Raw genomic sequence first — 20469 nt, forward strand, 5'->3', positions numbered from 1 at the left:
AAAGTTTTTTATTATTTTTTAATTATTATTAAAATTACACATCGCTTTAAAAAATTTTAACAAATACTAATCTTATTATTAATTCTCATTTAACATGAATAAAATATGTACTCAATTTCAATAAATCCCTTAAAAACTGTTATTTTATTTTATTTTTTTTATTTATGTGCTTTACTGTTTTTTGTTATAATTATTATATATCAATAGAGAACCAATTTTTTATTATCAATTTTGTATTTTGAATTTTATATTTTTTGTATTTGAATTTTGTTTTTGAGCTGCATTGATTAAGGTTTCATATAGCTTTCCTCAAACTTCTGGAAAAGTGATAGATCAATTCTTTTACTTTTTTTTGTTCATGGGTTAACACCTAAACTTTTTGATATAAAATGTATAATTGTGTTTGATTTGAGTATTATTTTCTGCCATTCCTAGCATTTTCACTCTAACATTTGTAGTTTATGTGTTTTAGAGCACCTTCATTCTCAAAACTACTTTTAGCATTGAGTCTTCCTAAATTGGATTCCCAACTACGAATGTCAGAGTGAAAATGCTAGGATGGCAGAAAATAATGCTTAAATTAATCACGATAATCCTAGCAGAAATATAAAATATTGTGAAAAATATAATCAAATGTTAAACTGAATAAAATATTTATTTTAACTTATTTGAATAATTAAAAATAACTAAAAAAGAAACAAAACAACAAAGTTCTATTTTAAATTTCAGGCCAGCAGTGTTATAAAAATGATCGAATACGGTTTGTTTTTACCTGCTGGTGTGCTTGTGCTGTACTTATATCTATCTAATGGTCAAGGAGTGGTTGATGAGGTAAGGTATAAAGTTATATAAGCATTATAATAGGGTTTATCATTTAAAAAATCTGTTTTCATGCAACAAAAGATTCTTTTTTCAGGAAATTTAAAAAAATTGTCATTTCTCTTGTAGTTATTTGGAAATAAAAATTACTTAGTATATTAGGTATTAAATAAATATAGGCATAAAAAAATATGGCCTGCACAAAAAAAAAATGCCTTTGGAAGAACACAAAGAAAGAAACTTGCACTTGGACAAAAATGTTGAGAAAAAATGTTGAAATTTTTGTTGTTGAAAATGTTGAAATTTTGAAAAAATCCAAAAAATGTTGAGAAATAATGTAGAATGCTACAGAATGTTAGGTAATACTGTATAGTATGCAAATATGCAGTATTTATGAAATGGTTGGCTAGCTACAGTTTTTTTTGGATTCTACTTGTAAAACTAAACAAAAAATATTCTTAGGAAAAATGGCAATTTCTCCTTTGTTCTCCCACTTTCTACCATTTTGTTATTTTTATATAAAAATTTATATCTCAAGTTCGGATAGACAAATCATATTAATACTTTGTAAGCGTCTTTGTAATAAAGTTTTAAAATTAGCAAAAAATCAGGACTTAAATACCTTTGAAAATGACAAAATGGCGGCCATGTTTATTTTTCAATCCGTTATATCTCCATACATATTAGTTTTATCAAAATTTAGGTAATTTTCTAAAATATCATGCCTTTTATTTTTTTTAAATCGGTTAAGAAACAGCCGAGTTGTGGCAGATAATTGATGTTGTATTTATGTGTCTTGTTTTCATGTCCTCCACTTTACGTTCAATTCGATTAAATATTAATTGTTTTTATTTATTGTCAATTAGCATCGAATTTCTTAACCGATTTTAAAAAATATATATCATTTCGTTCAAAATAAAAGGCTTAATATTTTAGCATATAACATTCATTTTGATAAAACTATATTTATGGAGATATAACGGATTTAAAAATAAAAATGGCTACCATTTTGTAATTTGCAAAGTTATTTAAGTCCTGATTTTTTACTAATTTTAAAACTTTATTAAATAGACGCTTACAAAGTATTAATGTGATTCGTCTATCCAAACTTGAGATATAAATTTTTATATAAAAATAACAAAAAGGGGACAGGGGAAGAACGAAGGAGAAATTGCCATTTTTCCTAAGGGAACGGGATGCAAAAGTGGCGGGAGTTTCACAATTTCTCCCTTCGAATCGCAGAGCCTAGAAAGTGTCCCTTGCTGCTGTATGATTCTGTTAATTGGACGTGTTTCAAGGGTTTATTTTAATGTCGGGTCTAAATTTAAAGTTTTGTTTTAATTTTATGGACGGAATTTTGAATAGCGTTCCATATCTGTTCAAATCCAGCATTCTCAAACCCATTTCTGGGTCCGACCGCGGGAAACTAGGCTTTTTAAAACCTGTGCTCCCAACGTAATTCCCCTTCAGACTGTCCACTGAAGTCCTTTCAGTACTAACGCTTCATAGGCTAGCAGGAATACGCCACAACTGGGCATTAATTGTTTGGAGGAAATAATCCACCCCTTCTTCGAAGGGAGTCGCAATTGCTGATTTAATTTAATTTATTTAATTGTAAGTATTTTTAAGGAATGGATAAGGAGAAGATCTTCATCCACTTCTTCAATGGCTGCCCTTCACGGTGCATCTCTGCTGGGCTCTTTTCCGGACTACTGTCCGTAACGTCGGGTCACATAGAGGGTCTTCTTCATCTTCTTCTTCAGATCATTTTTCTAAGGATATTTTTTGTTTAGTTTACAAGTAGAATTCAAAAACTATAACCAGCTCAACATTTTAGAAACACTCTGTATATGTTTCTGCAGTCCTGTTTCCTTAATATAAATCTTTTCTTTCATTGTTAAGTCATTGACTAATTTACTCTAAATTTTCCAAATAATTTTTTTTTAATTTTTGTATAAAAATTCTTTATCAGTGACATCAGACTACAACAAACATTATTTAAAAAAACTTTAAAATTAGTGATGACAAATGTAAGAAGAAAATATCCTCCTTTTTTGTTTAAAACATCAACCATTTATGTTTACTAAAGGAAATTTAGAACTAGAACATCTATAAAATGAAAAATTATCATCAAAGTCAAAATATTCATTAAAAATTTATAAAGAAAACATAAAAAACCAGACAGATATTTTTTTGGAAGATTAAAATTTTCTCCTACATACTTTTGTCTCTGAATATAGGTTTCCCAATTTTTCTAGCTTAATTTCTGTTGCAAGAATAATTAAAATTTACCTATTCTAAATCTTTCTCCATTTATTATTATTTTTAGTTAAATAAAATATTTAACAAAGATTTTATCAATATTGTAACAGTTATAAATTTTGACTAAAATAGGCTCAAAAGTCTTAATTATGTTGGTTACTTTATTTGTTTTATATACCTTTTATTTTATAAATTTTTTATTACATCAACAGACGATTTTAAAATGCGTCTAACTATTCATTGCTGTTAGTAACATTTTTTTATGTGTTGAGTTACTGTAACTGGTTTTATGTCGTCTTAGGACATAAACTTATCAAGCAGCATAGTCTTAGTACATTGTTTCACAAATCCCAACAGTAAATTCATTTTTTTAAACATTCTTTAAAAATTTTTATTTTTGTAAAAAATGTAAATTTGGTATAGTGTAGAAACTTACAATATAGAAAGATTATGTTAGCAAAATGTGTGAACATTACATGAAACAGGCAAAAAAAAATGTGCTGCTGAACAATAAAATCATTATTAAAAACTGTCAAAATTTTTTAAATTTAAATAATGACTTTTCCATGCTAAGTAAATTTTAATATTACATGCTTTAATAGCTATTGAAAAAAAATATATATCTTATTTATCATAGGCTTATTTAAGGTGGTGAAGTTTTTATTACTATTTAATTATAATACTAAGTAATATTTATGAAGGCACACAATTATTAATTAAACCATTCATAAAAGCTGATATATGTATATTGAAAGTTAATATTTCTAGTGATAACAGCATATCTGCTGGTATCACTTCCAATGGCTGCTGTTATTCTTTGGCACAAGTGGTCAAGTGACTGGATTTTTTTTGGTATAAAATGTCTTTTATGTAGCCGCAACAGAAGAAAGTCTACTCATGGGAAAAAAGTGGCTCAAAACCTGCCATTTACTTGTGGATAAATGCAGATGAATTACATTGATATATGTGGTTTTTCCAATCCCTATATTTAATAATTATGGCAATTCACGACTCCAAAAACATGAAATGTCCGTTCATTAGAAAATAAAATTTGCTGAAAACAGTTTTAATTAGCAGAAATGAAGTCAAATATAGTTGTTACAAATTAAACTCGCTTTGGCTTATCATTACGTTTAATTTCATAAAGTAGCTGCGTTTATAAGCACAAAGTTCCAATTGTTTGCAAACACTGTGTTGTTGTTGCAACAACACTGTGTTTTTAGGAATGTTTTAGAGGAACTGTTGGAAGGACAGTTGATTTCTTTTTGAGTTTTTGGTACTTGTTTTAAGCCTACCTGATGAGTGTCCTTTCAAACTTTCAAAACACTCCTGAGGTTCCTAAAAACTGTTCATCACACTTAGATACTTTTTGTCACTAGGAAGATTTCTAGACTCAAATATAATTTCTTAATATGACAGTTACTGATTTTGTTTCTGTGAACCAATTGCTTTCTCTTGTGATGACACTATGGTACTGAAGCCTGGGCTCACAACAGCTTGGTCTGGCAAACAGTCTAATGCAGCTCTCTGATAGATAATATGTTAAAACTAAATTGTTTTCTCTTTAAGATTACACATAAAACACTACTGAGTGCTGCAAAATAAAAACTATATTTGTTCTTGGAACCCCAGAGTTCATTTTCAGACAACTGGTATTTCCAACCATATAAACAGAAAAAACAAAAATCCAATTACAGTGATTACATAAAGGGAAATTAATGCATGTTCTCAAGGATAAAAAACATATAAATAAATGGACAAGAAATATATTTGAACATGTTGTTTGAACTACGGAAATAATTCATTTTGTTAAAATTAATCGGTTATACTTATTTAAAAATATTATTTATTTTCAAATTATGAACCCAAAAACAACATTAGTTTCATTATCTATCAATAGATGATAATAGCAGAAGAATAATTTATTTTATATCACATGTCTCTCTGTGATTTTAATATTCTCTAATTAAATCATATTCATAAATAATATTATGCAAAACAAAATTTCTGCAAAAATATTAAAAATTGAATAAAAAACAAAGCATTAAGTGAAAAAATTAATTTTATTAAGTACTAATTTTTAAGAAAATGAATAAGGGAATATATATATATATATATATATATATATATATATGTATGTATGTGTGCATGCGTGTGTGTGTGTGTGTGTTTTGACGTGATTAATAGGGAATGATTATTATGGATTTAAAATCCTTTTCTTTTGATTGATTTAAAGCTACTATTAAGACACTTATGCTATCAGATTGTCATAATGATTAACTGTATGATTAATCACGATCAGGCATTTACAATAATGTTACGTCCTTTATATTGAACTAATCTATGACTTGGAGAGTAGACTTGGCTTAGTGCTTGGAGAGCAAAATTGAAGAAAAAACTTATAATGCTGAGAACACTTAATCATAAGTAAATAAACAAAAATATTGCTACTTTGTGTTTCATATATAAAATTTGTTAAAAAATGATTAATTTCAGAGTGAAAAGCTAGTAAAGCATATAATTTCATATTTTTCTTTTAAAAGTAAATTTGATCTATTACAAAAGAGGGCATTTAAATATTTATGTAATTTGGGAATACAGAAAGCAGCTGATACAATATAGATACAATATAGACCAAAAAATAAATTAATTTTAAAAGTTATATAATTATTTATTTTTTATTTCTGCTTTTACAAAATTTCAGAGTGAAAATATGAGAAGAGCCTTATTTGCATGTAACTGGGTTGATAAACCAAAATGGTTTAAAACTTCAATTTTATTGATGATGATCAGATCAGCAAAAACATTAGAATTAAAACCATTTGGTTTGAATCATTTTTCGATGACTGTAGATACATTTGTAGCGGTAAATTAATTTTTACAATAATTTTAATTAATGAAAGTGTGTGTATATATAAATATTTGTTGTATGTGTGTGAGCACATGTGGTGAATGTCTGTACATCAAAGCTCATCCATATATTTGTTCAGTATCATGTTTTGTTTCCTCCCTATTTGATGGTAAACAAACTAACTGTCTCTTCTTATTTCATAAAAGAATATAAATTTCTTATTTAAGTTGAAGAGTTCACCAGCTGACTTTTATTATATATTACCTTTTTTTATTGTATTGTTAGTCTAATTCATACATTGATACATTTAGCTTAACTCTTAATAAATATAAATATTATTAATGATTCTAATAACAAACACATACTGGCCTCTGTGGCGCGAGTGGTAGTGTCTCGGCCTTTCATTTGGAGGTCCTGAGTTCAAGTCCCGGTCAGGTATGACATTTTGACACGCTACAAATCATTCATCTCATCCTCTGAAGCAATACCAAATGGTGGTCCTGGAGAGTAAAAAAAAATATTAACACATAATGAATAAACTTGTATACTATTTAAACATTTGTAATCTGATATAAAATGTAAAGGATATCCTATGTAAATGTAATATAATCAATATACATGTGTTAAGACTGTTTAAAAAATAAACATAATGTATTCAACAGACTAACAATGAATTTATTTAAAGATATAAATGATCTAGCGCCGTAAAGTTCAGAATATGGATAATGTGAAGTATTTTTATTGTGGCATTCTTCAATTCAAAGACAATCCGGGTTATACCTTAAAAATCTTAATTATATGAATTTATGGTTAATCAAAAAAGGGATTTATTCAAATTGCTAACTATTCAAATGAAAATCAGCCAACTACAACAACTTATTTATTCATTACCATTAAGTAATTTCATTTAATTATTTCTTTTTTTAATTAATATTTCATATTTAGCATTAGTAATTACAAAATTAAAAAGATTAGTAATCTTAATTAACAAAGAACAATTAATAAGACAGACAGGATAAGTTAAATTCTCTATAACAAGAACTGGTACATTCATTGAAAAATATCTCCCAAGTTGATAGTCATGTCTTACAAATTAAACTAAGAAACCTTCTTGAGTTGCAAGGCAAATACCATGCCATTCAAACGCGACTTCAAATAGAAGAAGATGAGGATATTTGTTCAGATCATGTACAAGTTGAAGAACATTTATTCAGTTTTGAATGTAAGTTGCAATGTTTGACAGATAATATCAAGCAAACTTCAATTGATCAAGAAGTCAATGTAGTTACAGCAACTAAGCTAACACAACTGCAACAGATTAATTTACCATTTTTCAGAGGTAATATTCTTGACAGGCAACATTATTATGGTTTATTTAGTGATTTAGAACATAATAAAAATGATTTAAGTTATTTACCAAAACTCCACTATCTACATTCTTCCTTCAAAAGCCTTAGCTATTATTAAAAATCTACCAATCACAAATGAAAATTATATAACTGCATTAGATCTATTAAAAAGACGTTTTGACAATAAGTATTTAATTTTATCTCATAATGCAAATTGTATTTTAAAACTAAATTCTGTAAAGGGAGAATCTTTGGGTAATTTCTCCAAATGTATTATCGAAGTATCTTTATATGTGAATGCGCTTGAAGCAATGCATATTTCAATCTATACATATGAATTTATTGTTCAGTTGTTAACATCAAAGTTGGAAGGAGAAACTTTCAAATCAAAGGTGTTTCCCACTTTTAAAGATTTCATAGAATTCCTTGAATCTAGAAGACAGGTGCTTGAAAATATTAATGCAAGTAGGCCAAACCATCAAGACATCTTAAGAAATAACTCCAAGGGACAACGACACAGCAATGGAACTAAATCTTGTAGTAAATGTTTTAACATAAATGCTAACAAGCAGTATCAGGCAAATAATTTTAGGTATTATTCAAAATTTAATTATAAGCAATGTCTAATTTGTAATTCTAATCACTATTTACATTGTAACGAATTTTTACATTTTTCTGGAACATAACAATTGTTTTGTTTACGTAAGGGTCATTCTGTTAACAAATGTTATTTTAGTAGTAAACGTGAGATTTGTTCTCAAACATAATACTCTAATTCATATAAAATTAATTCTAAATTAACAGGTACAAATAACAAATATCCTACAGACATACACCTTTGATATTTCACATCTTGATTTACCTCATAATCTGTTTTTTGTAGATCCTGAATTTAACAAATGACATTGACATCCTTATTGGAGCTCAATTTTATTTGAATTTTTTTTTTACCTAGGAAATTTATTTGAAACCTTAAATATCCTGATCTGCAACAAACCAAACTGGGATATATTCTCAGTGGTTGCTTTCCTATAATACCATTGCATCTTTTATTTCTCATAAATTTTCTATAATTATTTCAACTGTAGTTGAGAACTTTTGGAAAATCAAGGAAATCAATACTCCCAATCCATTTAATGAAAGTTCTACATGCAAAAAACCTTTTCGGCTAAATTTTACTCGAAACAGTCAAGGCAGATTCATAGTATCATTACCTCGTAAACCTGATAATATAAAGCTTGGTGACTCTTTCATAAATGCAAAGAATAAATTTTTATCGTTAAAAAGAAGGCTAAACAATAATCCCAATCTTAAACGTGACTATTCCACTTTCAAAGAATATATAGATTTGGGTCACATGTCACTCTGATGATTAGTTAATAGACAGATTAAATGTGTTACTTCCGTCACCATCCAGTATTTAAATCAACTGGTTTGACTACTAAACTTAGAGTGGTTTCCAATGGATCAGCTAAAACTACTAATGGTTCATCTCTCAACGATACTCTACTAGTCGGACCTGTAGTCCAACAAGACTTGTTTTCTATAATGTTAAGATTTCGAATCCATCATTTTCATTATCTCTGACATAACAAATATGTATCAACAGGTTCAAGTTAATTCTAGTGATTATAATTTACAACAGATTCTCTGGCTAGATTCTCCAGATTAGGAGATAAATATGCAGTACAAACTGTAATTTATGGAACCTCTTGTGCACCATATTTAGCCACAAGATGTCTCATTCAAATATCCATTGAAAATGAAAATAATTTTCCACAAGCTTCTAAAGCTATTAAAAATTATTTTTATGTCAATCTCATTACAGGTTCAAATATCCTAAATGAAATTATTCAACTAAAAGACGATCAGTTACATTTAATTGAATTATTTAAAATAAATAGATCTATTAATCCTAACAACGATAGTAAAATTCATTCAATTCAAATGCATGGAAATTCCAATGCCTCCATTAAGGATACAGTGGTTGCATTTACATACGCACCTTATTCGCCAACCATATAATTACATCTAATCTACTATGTTCTAAATCAAAACTAACACCCTTAAAACAAATCATATTACCCAGACCCGAATTCTGTGGTTGTTTATTACTCACGATTTATTAGTGAAAGTATCTAATGCGTTACGGATACAATTTGAAGAGATACATTTATACACGGATTCCACAATAGCACTTTGCTGAGTTCATGGGCATTCTTTGAATTGAAAAGTATTTATAGGAAACAGAATTTCTGAAATTCAGCAAATCACTTCAATTACCAATTGGAATTATATCAAATCCTGTGATAATCCAGAAGATGTACTGTCTAGAGGTTGTTCATCAATTAAATTACTTAATATGTCACTATGGTGGCATGGTCCTCATTCGCTGTTACAATCTTCTTCCCTTTGGCCAATGGATCGTAATATTACGTTTAATGATGGTAATTTGAATCCTGAATGTTTATTGGAAAGGCAGAAATCTATGTTTTAATTTCATCTCACCTACGTTAATTGTGTATCTAATATTGTATTAGATTATACACAAAGATTCTCATCTTTACATACTTTATAATGAACATTTAGCTTCTGTTTCAGATTCTTTCACAATATTGATCTTTTCTTTCACAATATTACTCTTTACTTTTTTGCCGTATCACAATCCATGTATTTCAATAATGAGGTATCACTGAGACCTTGTGGCAAAAACTCTTGACGCACTATGCTATTAAAATTGAAGAATATGGCGAGCATTCACCTTAGAAGAACACCTTCACATGTGACCATACTTGTCGAGTTTTTTCTGTCTTGGTAACCCAGAATACCTTCACTGGGACAATTAAGCCTTAGTTTCGACATCATATCCATAAATCCATGTTATGACACGTTTCAGTAGTTCTGCATTGTTGCTGACTTCATTTAGCGACTCCTGAGCAACTTCCATTCTCTGCTCTTTACGTTCGAAATACAATTATATTGCTGTTACACGTTTCATACCCAAAACATCTGAAAAAATTTCTGGTATGAGCCAATTGATGATATAATTAATTAACATCATCATCATCTGATTGTGATTCGGCGATCATTCATAATCATTTCTTTCACGTTTTCCAAATTTTCACCAGTTGTTGATGTGCTTGGGTGTCCTGGGCTCTCGTCAACTTCAATGTCTTCATGACCTTCTTGGAAATGCTTATACCAATTGTAAAACCTTGGTTTACTCATAGCAGTCGCACCAAAAACAATATTTAACATTATTTAAAACATTGCTACACCTTATTCCACTCTTATGGCAAAATTTAATACAGATTCTCTGATCCATTATTTACACAAATAAAAAATCGCCGATCATACCAAAACACGTTATCCTTTTGACATCTGATAACAGACTAAACATCCAATATGGCTAAACATATACAGATATTTTTCAGACATGTTTACCCACACAACAATGAAAAAATCCCAACAATCTGACTAATACAACCCGCGAAATTTCAAAATTCTTATTACTTTTGAACACACCTCGTGTGTTTGAAAAGAAATGTTCCGTTTATTATTGTATAAACAGTTAAGACTGGGTTACTGGGTGAACTACATCTTTAGGGCAATGTGGTAATTGCATTTTGGGTAATTTAATAAAATGCATAGGTCAGTAAAGTTTAAACAAGGTGGGTAAATTTTCACTGCATGCTATTACAATCAATAACTTCTAAACGAGCACTGTAATCAATACCAGGAAGAATGTTTCCCGAGTAAAATGTATAAAAGTAGTATAAAGAAATAATCAATACTAGATCAGTTCCAGAAAAATAATACAAAATGAAAGTTATTTCAGAAAGATAAGAAACAGGGTTAAAGACTTACCTCTACAAACATCTGTTACTCAGCTGTGACTTGATGTGATTACATACATAATGAATAGTTTAAAGTATTGAATGTAAAAGATAAGATTTGTGGATGTTTTTATTATAATACCAAATGTTATGTTACAGGTGTTAAAAGCAGCATATACATATTTCCACGTATTAAGAACATTTAAGAATAAATAAAAATTTCTTTATAAATTAATAAAGATTACGGTGATTTATTGTTAGTTCATAATCATTTAAATTTTATTTATATTATATTAAATATTAATCTTTAAAAAATTCATATTTATCTGCTAAATATTTATTAAAGCTTTAATTCAATAAATTTAAACATTAAAATGGCATTTTCATTGTTCAAATATTGTAAAATGTTGTTTTTTAAAGATCTGTTTAAAGATATCAAATCTTTAAGTTAAGGTATTGAAATAAAAATATCTTGTATTATTTTAATTCTAACTCTTATCTTATCTTGTAAATGAACATAATCAGACAGTGTGAACACAATACTTCTTACAGGTCAAATTAGTAAATGCTTTATTTATAATAATAAAAATAATGTTTTATAAAAAAATAAAACATTGATTTTTTCTTTCAATAAAAATATTTTATTACTGTTATTACATTTTCACATACATCTGTTCAAAATATTTATCAATGCATCATTTAAAAAATTAAAATATGTTCTTTTATTGTTTATTTATATAAAAAGATAAGTGCAAGGCTTCTTTAAAAATATCCAATTTTTAAAGTTTAAAATAGAAATATTTCACACATATTTTATATTTTAGTTCTAGTTGTTATTTTTTTCAAGTGTAATCTTTATACTGAAATAAAATTCGGTCAATGATCTTCATATGTTTGAAAACATTACTTATGGCAGTCTTGTTGATGTTAGAGTGTTGAATGTTTTTAATTCATTTAAATTTTAAGATGAGAAAAACTGAAATCACTGAGAGCTACATTTACAGAGAAGTTACTCACTAAACCTGATGAACTGCATGTTCAGTCACAATGTGTTTCCTTGCATTCCTCACTGGCATTAAGATTTCATAAGACTTGATCATGCTTGCACATTCTTTATGAAACAGTCCATTATCAGAGAGGAGTCAGCAGAATAGTTTTGAATGAATACTGTTGAAATGATGGAAGAATGCAATCAACTACTTATAATGTTGTTTATACCACCTATGAAGTTCATTCACCATTTAGCAACTAATCAACACTGAACAACTACATTCTAGCACATCAAATTGTGAATGATACATTACTTTTTCTAACTTTCCATCCCTGTTATACAAATTATTCTACTCTATTTGAGAAGTATATGGAAATATAATCTTTCATTCATTTTGAATGAATTTTTGAAAAGGATAAAAACAAATTTAATTATGTGAAATCACTCCGCTGATCATGGCCTTTCATCCAGAGATCCTGGGTTCGAATCCTAGTCATGCATGGCATTTTCATATGTTGCATGCATGGCAAAAGTATATGATGACTTTCCCAGTTATGTTTGTAAAGCAGTACCTTGTACAGCTTTATCATTGCAAAACCTTTACAGGTTTGCCCAAAGTCTTTGTAATTCTGTCATTAAAAGCCTTACTTTTATTTTCAAATATCAGAAATCTTAACTAGAATTCTGCACAAAAGAATTGAGAGGAGCGTAGGAGAAGACCAATTTGGTTTCAGGAAAAGTATAGGGACAAGGGAAGCAATTTTAGTGCTCAGTTTATAATAGCAAAAGGAAGATTAAAGAAAAACAACAATGCCAACACACTTGGCATTTATAGGCCTAGAAAAGGCATTCAATAACGTAGACTGGAATAAAATGTTCAACATTTAAAAAAAATTAGGGTTTAATTACAGAGATAGAAGAACAATTGTTAACATTTACAAGAACCAAACTGCAAAGTAATAATTGAAGAACATAAGAAAGAAGCCGTATTAAAAAAGGGAGTCTGACAAGGATGTTCCCTATCCTTGTTACTTTTTAATCTTTACGTAGAACTAGTAGTTAATGATATTACCATCCTTACTGAATATAATGCCAATTTCTTACAACATCCTCTGATATGATAGGAATTAAGTTTTTTTCATTAGACATGTAGAACTAAATTGAATAGTTTACTGAGATAGCTAAAATTAGGAAAGGGGATTTTTCTGATATCTCTGTTATTTAAATTATTTTCTAAAAAGTGGAAAGTAGCTGAATCATTATCCAATTTTTCATCACATAAAGTTTACCTAGTTAATCAGCAACACAAGTTTATAATAAAAAGTTTAGTTAATAAAAGTATTTTTGTATACATTGTCTACAAAATGTAAAAATGAGGAGATAAAATAATCTACCAACCACTTCTGTGATCTTCCTCTAATGCTGCCAGCATTGAACTGAAAATATTTTCAAGTAATTTTTATATTAATTAGGAATCTTGAGCAATTAAGTAATCTTTAAATATATCAAAAAATATTTTATGATTATGGCAGAATAGAAATTGTAATTTAATTTTATCTCTGTAATTTTGTTGAGCTATCAATTGACAATTTTATACTTTTTGTTTTTGTAAATTCGTTTCTTTGTGTACTGTAAATTAGAAGAAATACTCTCATGTGATATAATTCATAAAACAAACATCAGATGAAATTATTTCTTCTAATTTACATTACAATTTATCATACAATTACAATTTATTTACAATCTGATAGTCCAAGTTTCACTTCCATATAAAGCTACTCTCCAGACATATACTTTCAAAAATCTTTTCCTGATGTTTAAATTAATTTTTGATGTAAACAAATTATATTTCTGAATGAAGGCTCATTTCCCCTGTGCTATCCGGCATTTTATATCGCCCCTGCTTCATCCATATTTAGTAATTCTACTTCCCAAATAACAAAATTCTTCTACCTCCATAATCTTTTCCTATTTTTATATTCAGTGGTTCATCTACATTACTTCTACTACATTTCATTACTTTCATTTTGTTCTTGTTTATTTTCATGAGGAAGTTCTTGTATAGGGCTTCATCTATGACGTTCATAGTTTCTTCTATAAACCAAAAAATAAATAAAATCCTTACAGATTACAAATGCTTTTTATAGTTTCACAAAAAAAAAAGAAAAAAGCTTCCTATTGAAGTAAATTTACTACTCCAAAATTCAAGAATTTTCAAAATACAAAATAAGTGGTTAAAATATTTTTAACAGTTTATTGTTTATTTATTGACTGATTTCAAATTGGCCTTGATTAGGTTGGATACTAAAATATTGTTTGTGAATCAAAATGCATAAATAATAGATGTTATCTGTTCAGAAATCGATTTTCTACAGTTTCCAGTTTTCAATTACAAGTGAAAACTAAAGTGAATTCCTTGATATAAAAGTTCAACTGCTGAGAAAAAAAATACATTACCAAAAACAGAATTTCCATCATTCCACAATATAATACATGGTTTACAGATTATCTTGTTAGAATATGTCGTGAATGTACAGCTTTGATAGTCAAATCATTACTCATGTAGGAACCATTTAAATAATAATGTTACCTACCTTATAGTGGAGTTGTTACTAGCTTAAAATATTGAAAATTATTTTCAATATCTGACTGCATACTTTTCACACCCTTTTCAAGAGTCAATAAACCAGTACAACCCAATAATCACATAGTAAGCAATAGTTTGCATGCAAACATTTTCTCCATAATAAAACTTTGTTGATAGTTCATAATAAATCAATAAAAGAATTAACTAATCGCTGTACGTTTTTAGAACACAAAAATACATTTTCTGCTTTAGTCAGGGGAATATAAAAAAGTAATCTGTTCAACACCTGGAATACCTCATTGAGAAGCTTCATGAAAATTAAAGGGTGTTAAAATTAAGTAAAATACCAACGAAAAAAGTCATATCAAAGAAACTGTCCCGTAACCACTGAAATTAAGAATACAGGGCATAGTTTTTGTCTAATATATCCAAAATCTGGTTAATATTTTTGTATTAAGAAATCAGTCATATATGTATTTTTTATAACTTCACATACTCTTCAATAAAAATGCCACAAAACACTGTCAGCAAATGATTATTACAGTTTTCTGGGAAAGAAAAAGAGTAATTTTTGGTGCTATAACAAATGCAGAAGTATATGAGACCCTAAAAAATCTACTGAGAGCAATCTAACAAGCAACACGGCATGTTGACTTTTGTGATTTTCTTCATCCATGACAGTATATTTCCACACACAGCTCACTGAACTCACAAGTTTTTGGGAAAGTTTGAATAGAAAATTTTCAATCATTCTATATACAACCCCAGCTCTGCCACCGAGCAATTACAATTTATTTCCTCACATGAAAAATGGCTGGCAACTAAGTGCTTTGATGACAGCGAGGGGCTCCAGAAAGTGTTACTGAATGGTTGAAAACAAGATGGCAAAAATCTTTGATTAAGGGATACAAAAACTCTACTACAGATATGAGACAAATGTCTAGACTATGTAGAAAAGTAGTTTAGAGATAAACTAGTTACTTTCTGGACAGTCCTCTTATTATTCCTCATAATATATTTCCCTATTTTTATTTCTGGGATTAGACAGGATTATTTGTAGTTGGATAACGACACTCTTCTAAAGAAAATGAAACATGGTAATTTATAAGCTGTAAGAAATACAATAAATGACCAGGAATCAAACCCACAACCTTATGGATGAACGATGGAAGTGTTACCATTCCAACACCGGTTCAGTTTATTAAATTTTTTCACAAAAATGTGCCAACAGCATTGAAGTGTACCCAGAGTTCTTAACCCTGATGATTTCAGGAACCATTCATCAAACAGTATAAAAAAAGATCAATTCTCATATCGTTCCATCTAAAACTTCATTAGAGATATAATTTCAAAAATGTTTCTGTTTAATTTAATGTTTTTTTCATCTTTTAATCATTTTTTTGAGCAATAATAGCAATTTAAAAACACACTATGACTTAGTACACACCCTGTATTTCTCAAGCTAAAAGGAGCACTCAAAACGTTATCTACCTACCTTAAAAAGAGTGGTGCTTGGAGGTAATGTCATTTTTATTTTTCAGTATAGGTCACTTCCACACACTTACTCCATTTAGCCTGCATAGATTATGCGAGTAAAAAAAATTTTATCTTGCTCCTCAAAATACCCAGAAACAGCTGTTTTCAATTCATCGCCGTGAGAACACTACCCCGAAGGTTTTCTTGAGTTTCTGAACAGGAAAAATCACTGGAGGCCAGGTTCGGACTGTAGGGACGGTGAGTAAGTTCATGAAATCCACACTCCTTCAAAGTTTACTTTGCAACACGTGATGAATGGACTGAAGCATTGTCAGGAAAAAGCATGACACCTTTGGTTAACTTCCCTCGCCTTTTTTTCTTTATTGCTGCCCATAGCTTCTGAATATACTCAGCGTAAACATTACCAGTGATAATCTGCTTATGCTCCATGTAATTCAATCAACAAAATTGCCTCTCTACCCCAAAAAATTGTGGCCATGATCTTCCCAGTCAATGGCTGGGTCTTGAATTTTTTGGACATTGGGGATCCTTCGTGTTTTTACTACATGGACTCTTATTTAGTCTCAGGATCCCAGTAATTGGGATCCTGATCCCAAAATCCTCATCCAGTAATTGGTGACCCAATTACTAGATTGGGATCCAGTAATTGGGTCACCAACCTGCTAAAAAACCCATAAGATTTCTTTCACACAGCTGCAAGTTCTCTGCACTCAATTGCACATGTCATTGCTTCTGATGTGGTGTGAGGTTTTGTGGGAACCATTGGGAACTGACATTTGTCAAGTGTAAATGGTCATTACATATTGTTGTAACGGTTCCTTCATACACCCCACATTCTGTAGCAAGTATTGCAACCCTAACAAGCCTGTTTTCCATAACCAATCTATCCACTTTCTGGCAGATGTTGTGTGTGGTTCCTTCCACAGGTCTTCTGCTGCAGAAATCATCTTCGATGGATCCCCTGCCCCAATTACATTGTTTGGACAAGAATTTCACTTGGTATTACGAAAGCGCATTATTACCATACACAGTCACCATCCCACAATCGATGTCCTTTGGAGATTTACCTTCTTTGGTCAGAAACTTTATGACTGATCGATGTTCCAATTTCTGCCATTCATTGCCATAGCCGGGTTACTAACTTACTTACTACTAACTGGGAGGACTACTGCATCAACACGTGTAAAAGAAATTCAATCACAATTAGATCGTAGCACACATATTATGAAGTACATGTAGATATGAAACACATCTCAATATGAAACTCGTAACACCCCTAGGTATTGCCAATCGTACGTAATAACATTTTTAAAATAACACAATCACTTTGATTGATTGTCAAACAATACTGACTGAATATATACTGTTTAAGTTATACACTGAATACATAATTATTATGTAATAATTAAATTTAATTAATTAATTATACAGGTGTGAAGGTAAGCTAATTAAATATGATTTTTATTAATAACAATATACATTTTAAATCTTTTATTTTTATATTCATTTAAAAGCACATTCTATTTGTATAATTTGCAGATTTTTTTCTTTAAAAAATTGGTATGTAAATTTCTTAAATCAATAATTGTAGTAACAAGATATGAAATCCATCTTACTACACTTGCTCACCTCTCGTATTAAGTAATTGTTTATGCAATAACCATGGCCACCCTAACGTAGATTACACATTTACAGAGACAATCCCAAATACAAATTATTTAAAAATTTACTTACCACTATTCAAAATCAACTTCTTCACGTTGTGAACATTGACTTAATTCACGCACACCAACATAGTTAAACTACATGTTTTCCAAAAATCAACAGTATGTTTTCATGATTATAAGTGCCTATAGCTTGCACCACTTCATCCATACTTGAAACTCCAATACATGATCCTTAAATAAAAAAATAAGATGATCATTTTCAAAATGAATGAAAATAATAAAATAAATAATTAAATTTAGATAAAGAAGAAGGTTGATTCAGCAAGAGTCAAATACTCATAACTCTTGGGCAAGTATGTACGTAATGCCCATAAGTGATTAATCAACTTATAGCAGCTATATAAATGTTAGCTTATTTTTTAAATTTACTTTATTGTAATGTGCGTAATTATTAGTACACAAATAGAATTTAAAATTTTACACTTCATTGCACTACTTTTTCTACATTACATGAAAACTGAATTTTCTGTAATTAAGCAAAAGGCTTGCTTGTTATGTCCCTCAAAACATACATGACAATCCTACAACATACCATTGCCACACAAACAGGGTTAACAGATTCATGTAGGCTTTTAGCGATACAAAAAATATGTTAACATAAGCAAAGATCATTATAATTTTTTTAATTGTTATGGACAAAATTTTTGCTATATTTGTTCAATTATAACTGTAAAACTATAAAAAATAATGATGTGAATATATATATATATATGTACAGTGTTGATACACATGCTTTTTTACTTTCCTCTCTTAAGGAAAATACCATAAACCAGTTATAAAATTAAAAGTATAAAACTTTGGCCAAATATAAAAGAAAATGCTCCATCATAGCAGGAAATATTAATTTTCAAGTCCATAATAACTTAGCAATTAAGTTTCAGATACTTCTAACGCTAATAAAAATACTATCTGTATATTAATGTTTTTAGATATTAATAATTTTCAATCGACACTTATCAAGATTAATATGCTTCAAATGTGGTTATGCTGTTAGTATTTTAACTAAAAGTGCAGACTCAATATATATATATATTTATAGTATTTATTCATATACATTTGTTTATACATTTATTTTTGTAAATTTTGTTTTACTTGTATTTATTTAACAAATAGTTGTGGTACAATAAAATTGATTAGTTTGCAACAAAATTAACCCACATTATTACTTGCTTCTAATTATTTTAATAAAACACAAAGCTTATTATCACTGTACATTTTATTAACAGCAATGAAATATAAAATCTCTTAGAAGAAAATTCCTTCAAAAATCAAAACACTTTACAAGATAGAAAATATGGCCAGGTCATTTGGTGCCTATAAGTATGAATCATTTAGACCAAAATTTAGCAATTCAATATTTCTTTTCTTTTCCTTGGAATTATTTTACAGCAAATATAGTGTACTTCTCTTATAAAAAAATAATATCAGTTATTTATTCCTAAAAAGTAATACTGTTAAATTCAATCACACCAGACAACAAAAACTGTTCTGCTTTAACACAGTATGATACATAGGTTTATGAAAAATATTTGCATCTTTACATCATCATTTTTAATAAATTCTTATCGATTTATTTTAAATAAAACAAAATGATTTGCTTTTACAAAAATAGCAAGTAGTTTATTAATTTAATACTTATAACATAATATTTGAATAAAAAAATTTGAATCTTCAGCATCTTTGTACATGTTCAAAAATATTGTGTGCTTACAGAATTCTCATTAATGCTTACTAAAGTTTTTTCTACTTATTTTATTTACATATCTTTTCATACCTTTACATATCTTCGCATATTTACCATATATATCTATTATTTCAAGCATATATGAATTTCTATAAGTCTATAAGTATGTCTATAAGTATTCAAGCATTTGTGCTTTACATACACAGAATCTTCATTAAGGTATTGTAATCCTTAAATAGCTTTTCAACCATGGAGCACAGAAAAGTGAAATTTAGCAAACTTTCCTACCTCTAAATAATTTTTTTTTGTATGAGACCACAACACTCAGACGACTACCATAGGGAGCAACTCATATTGATTTAACATGAAGAAATAGGATTATAATACACCATTTTAAAGGGAATTGGAAACCAATAATTCTGACATAAATAAAGATCATATAACAACTTTAACTAGAATGACGCCCATTTGTTATTTTCCACAGCTAATCTCAAAAGAGATTATTACACCTTGGATATAAAAATAATTATTACCAAGATATGGTCATAAAAAGATTACATCTTGAAGCTACACTACAGTAATCTTGATAAACCATAAATTTTAATGTTTGGTTACATAGTACTATATAATTGTTTGTGTTTGTGTTTGTGTGTGTGTGTGTGTGTGTGTGTGTATATATATATATATATATATATATATATATATATATATATATATATATATATATATATATATGTGTGTGTTTTAATACAAATAGTACATCTATATTATTAATACATACACATTTTAGTTTATTTAATTTTATAGGGTGGTAATAATTTTTATATTAATAATTACTGATTACTTTTTATTTATTCACTTTTTTT

General features: G+C 28.6%; 1 long non-coding RNA gene across 2 annotated transcripts in view; it reads right to left on the reverse strand.

Annotated features, from left to right (window-relative positions):
- LOC142333066 (uncharacterized) overlaps positions 1 to 20469 on the reverse strand; it is an 87205-nt gene that overhangs the window by 42384 nt on the left and 24352 nt on the right. For both annotated transcript variants that reach the window (XR_012758508.1, XR_012758509.1), the window contains exons 3-4: positions 17927 to 18090; positions 6298 to 6432 (exon numbers count right to left, since the gene is read on the reverse strand). This is a non-coding gene — a long non-coding RNA (uncharacterized LOC142333066). The remainder of the gene's footprint in view (positions 1 to 6297; positions 6433 to 17926; positions 18091 to 20469) is intronic.

The sequence above is a fragment of the Lycorma delicatula genome, chromosome 12, assembly GCF_047948215.1.
Source record: "Lycorma delicatula isolate Av1 chromosome 12, ASM4794821v1, whole genome shotgun sequence".
Classification (NCBI taxonomy): Eukaryota; Metazoa; Arthropoda; class Insecta; order Hemiptera; family Fulgoridae; genus Lycorma; species Lycorma delicatula.